A 4,594-nucleotide genomic window follows, 5' to 3' on the forward strand; every position below is an offset into this window, starting at 1 on the left:
TGAATTGCATAGGTGGCAAATAAGGTGAGGAAAGGCTAACCTTGCCATAGTGGAAGACTTGTCAGCCACCTTGTAGAGTTCTTGAGGTATAATCTCATGAACTTCCACCTCTTCTCCAATCATGATGCTATGGATCATGATGGCCCGGTCTATAGTAACTTCAGACCGGTTGCTAGTGGAAATGATTGAGCATTGAATGAACTCCAACCATCCTCTAGCTATAGGCTTGAGGTCCAATCTTCTTAGTTGAACCGGCTTGCCTTTGGAGTCAATCTTCCATTGAGCTCCTTCTACACATATGTCCATAAGGACTTGGTCCAACCTTTGATCAAATTTGACTCTCCTTGTGTAGGGGCGTGCGTTCTCTTCCATGTTTGGCAAGTTGAACGCCAACCTCACATTTTCCGGACTAAAATCTAAGTATTTCCCCCGAACCATTGTAACATAGTTCTTTGGATCCGGGTTCTTACTTTGATCATGGTTCTTGGTGATCCATGCATTGGCATAGAACTCTTGAACCATTAAGATGCCGACTTGTTGGATGGGATTTGTTAGAACTTCCCAACCTCTTCTTTGAATTTCATGTCGGATCTCCGGATACTCATTTCTTTTGAGTTTGAAAGGGACCTCAGGGATCACCTTCTTCTTGGCCACAACATCATAGAAGTGGTCTTGATGGGTTTTGGAGATGAACCTTTCCATCTTCCATGACTCGGATGTGGAAGCTTTTGTCTTCCCTTTCCCTCTTCTAGAGGATTCTCCGGTCTTAGATGCCATCAATGGTAATGGAAAAACAAAAAAGCTATGCTTTTACCACACCAAACTTAGAATATTGCTCGCCCTCGAGCAATAAACAAAAGAATAGATGAAGAAGAAGAAGAAATGGAGGAGAGGGAGAGGGTGATGTGGTTCTGCCAAGAAGGGTATAGAGGGGTTGTGTTGTGTGAATTTGAAGAAGAATGGAAGGCTTTATATAGGGAAGGGAGGGGGGGAAGGTTTCGGCCATATGGGTGGGTTTGGGTGGGAAATTGGTTTTGAATTTTGAAGGTAGGTGGAGTTTATGAGGTAGGTTTATGGGGAAGAGTGGATGGATGTGAGTGGTGAAGAGGTGATGGGGAAGAGAGTTTATGGGGTTGTGTGAAAGAGAGTGGTGAGAAGAAGTGAGTGGAGGTAGGTGGGGATCCTGTGGGGTCCACAGATCCTGAGTGGATCCTGTGGGGTCTACAGATCCTGAGGTGTTCAAGAAATTTCATCCCTGCACCCATTAGGCATGTAAAAATGCCTTTGCCCCCAACTCTGGGCGTTCAGCGCCAGGTTGGTGGCCATTTTGGGCGTTCAACGCCCATTTGTGTGCCATTTCTGGCGTTGAACGCCAGAACCATGCCTGTTCTGGCGTTCAGCGCCCAGAAGCTGCCCATTTTGGGCGTTCAGCGCCAGAACCATGCTCTGTTCTGGCGCTGAACGCCAGACAGATGCTCCTCCAGGGTGTGATTTTTCTTCTGCTATTTTTGATTCCGTTTTCAATTTTTTTATATTTATTTTGTGACTCCACATGATCATGAACCTAAGAAAACATGAAAAACAATAAAAATAAGAATTAGATAAACATTGGGTTGCCTCCCAACAAGTGCTTCTTTAATGTCAATAGCTTGACAGTGGACTCTCATGGAGCCTCACAGATGTGCAGAGCTTTGTTGAGACTCTCCAACACCAAACCTAGAGTTTGGATGTGGGAGTTCAACACCAAACTTAGAGTTTGGTTGTGGCCTCCCAACACCAAACCTAGAGTTTGACTGTGGGGGCTCTGGTTGACTCTTCTTTGAGAGAAGCTTTTCATGCTTCCTCTCCATGGTTGCAGAGGGAGATCCTTGAGTTTTAAACACAAGGGAGTCCTCATTCCATTGAAGGAATATTTCACCTCTGTCAACATCAATCACAGCTCTTGCTGTGGCCAGGAAAGGTCTTCCTAGGATGATGGATTCATCCTCTTCCTTTCCAGTATCCAGGACTATGAAATCAGCAGGGATGTAAAGGCCTTCAACCTTTACTAACACGTCCTCTACTTGTCCATAAGCCTGTTTTCTTGAACTGTCTGCCATCTCTAATGAGATTTTAGCAGCTTGCACCCCATAGATTCCCAGTTTCTCTATTACAGAGAGGGGCATGAGGTTTATTCCTGAACCAAGGTCACACAGAGCTTTAAAGATCATGGTGCCTATGGTGCAGGGTATTATGAACTTTCCAGGATCCTGTCTCTTCTGAGGCAATGTCAGTTGATCCAGATCACTTAGTTCATTGATGAACAAGGGAGGTTCAACTTCCCAAGTATCAATGCCAAATAGTTTGGCATTCAGCTCCATGATTGCACCAAGAAACTTGGCAGTTTGCTCTTCAGTAACATCCTCATTCTCTTCAGAAGAGGAATACTCATCAGAGCTCATGAAGGGCATAAGGAGGTTCAATGGAATCTCTATGGTCTCTAGATGAGCCTCAGAGTCCTTTAATTCCTCAGAGGGAAGCTCCTTATTGATCACTGGACATCCCAGGAGGTCTTCCTCCTTGGGATTCACGTCCTCTCCTTCCCTTACAGGTTCGGCCATGGTGCTTATGTCAATGGCCTTGCACTCTCCTTTTGGGTTCTCTTCTGTATTGCTTGGGAGAGTACTAGGAGGGATTTCAGTGATCCTTTTACTCAGTTGGCCCACTTGTGCTTCCAGATTTCTAATGGAAGACCTTGTTTCATTCATGAAACTTACAGTGGCCTTAGATAGATCAGAGACTAGATTTGCTAAATTAGAAGCATTTTGTTCAGAGTTCTCTGTCTGTTGTTGAGTTGATGATGGAAAAGGCTTGCTATTGCTAAACCTGTTTCTTCCACCATTATTAAAGCCTTGTTGGGGCTTTTGATCCTTCCATGAGAAATTTGGATGATTTCTCCATGTTGAGTTATAGGTGTTTCCATAAGGTTCACCTAAGTAATTTACCTCTGCTATTGCAGGGTTCTCAGGATCATAAGCTTCTTCTTCAGAAGATGCCTCTTGAGTACTGTTGGATGCAGCTTGCATTCCATGCAGACTCTGAGAGATCATATTGACTTGCTGAGTCAATATTTTATTCTGAGCCAATATGGCATTCAGAGTATCAACTTCAAGAACTCCCTTCTTCATAGGCATCCCATTACTCACAGGATTCCTTTCAGAAGTGTACATGAACTGGTTATTAGCAACCATGTCAATGAGTTCTTGAGCTTCTGCAGGCGTTTTCTATAGGTGAATGGATCCACCTGCAGAAGTGTCCAGTGACATCTTTGATAGCTCAGATAAACCATCATAGAATATATCCAGGATGGTCCATTCTGAAAGCATGTCAGAAGGACACTTTTTGGTCAACTGTTTGTATCTTTCCCAAGCTTCATAGAGGGATTCACCTTCTTTCTGTCTGAAGGTTTGAACATCAGCTCTAAGCTTGCTCAGCTTTTGAGGAGGAAAGTACTTGGCTAAGAAAGCTGTGACCAGCTTATCCCAAGAGTTCAGGCTGTCTTTGGGTTGAGAATCCAACCATAATCTAGCTCTGTCTCTTACAGCAAAAGGGAAAAGCATGAGCCTGTAGACTTCAGGATCTACTCCATTAGTCTTTACAGTATCACATATCTGCAAGAATTCAGTTAAGAACTGAAAAGGATCTTCAGATGGAAGTCCATGAAACTTGCAGTTCTGCTGCATCAGAGAAACTAATTGAGGTTTCAGCTCAAAGTTGTTTGCTCCAATGGCAGGAATGGAGATGCTTCTTCCATGTAAATTGGAATTAGGTGCAGTAAAGTCACCAAGCATCTTCCTTACATTATTATTATTTTCGGCTGCCATCTCCTTTTCCTGTTCGAAAATTTCTGAAAGGTTATCTCTGGATTGTTGTGATTTAGCTTCTCTTAATTTTCTCTTCAGAGTCCTTTCAGGTTCTGGATCTGCTTCCACAAGAATGTTCTTATCCTTGCTCCTGCTCATATGACAAAGAAGAAGGCACAGAATAATAATAATAATAATAGAGATCCTTTATACCACAGTATAGGGATCCCTGTGTGAGTAGAAGAAGAGGGGGAGACAAAGAATGTAATATAATGGAAGAAACACAACTGTGAGGATGGCAGAGATGTGAGATGAGATGTTAGGATATGAATGAATAAATAGAATAAGATGGGAGAGAGAGATTTTCGAAAATTATTTTTGAAAAAGAGTTAGTGATTTTCGAAAATGGTTTTTGAAAAATGTTAGTATTTTTCGAAAATTTTTAAAATCAAAAATAAAAATAATTAGTTAATTAAAAAGAAATTTTTGAAAAAGAGGGAAGATATTTTCGAAAATTAGAGAGAGAGAGTTAGTTAGGTAGTTTTGAAAAAGTTTAAGAAACAAACAAAAAGTTAGTTAGTTAGTTGAAACAAATTTTGAAAAGATAAGAAGTTAGGGAGTTAGAAAAGATATTTTGAAAAGATATTTTTGAAAAAGATAAGATAAGAAGATATTTTTGAAAAGATATGATTGAAATTAGTTTTGAAAAAGATTTGATTTTTAAAATCACAATTAATGACTTGATTCACAAG

At 41.3% G+C, this 4,594-nt stretch overlaps 1 non-coding gene across 1 annotated transcript; it reads left to right on the top strand.

Annotated features, from left to right (window-relative positions):
* Positions 1 to 3,359: 3,359 nt before the first annotated feature.
* Positions 3,360 to 3,467, top strand: LOC148579608 (small nucleolar RNA R71). The gene has a single exon (XR_015895776.1). It is a non-coding gene; the product is annotated as a small nucleolar RNA R71 (small nucleolar RNA).
* The last annotated feature ends 1,127 nt before the right edge of the window (positions 3,468 to 4,594 follow it).

The sequence above is a fragment of the Arachis ipaensis genome, chromosome B10, assembly GCF_059453495.1.
Source record: "Arachis ipaensis isolate K30076 ecotype BB chromosome B10, ASM5945349v1, whole genome shotgun sequence".
Classification (NCBI taxonomy): domain Eukaryota; kingdom Viridiplantae; phylum Streptophyta; class Magnoliopsida; order Fabales; family Fabaceae; genus Arachis; species Arachis ipaensis.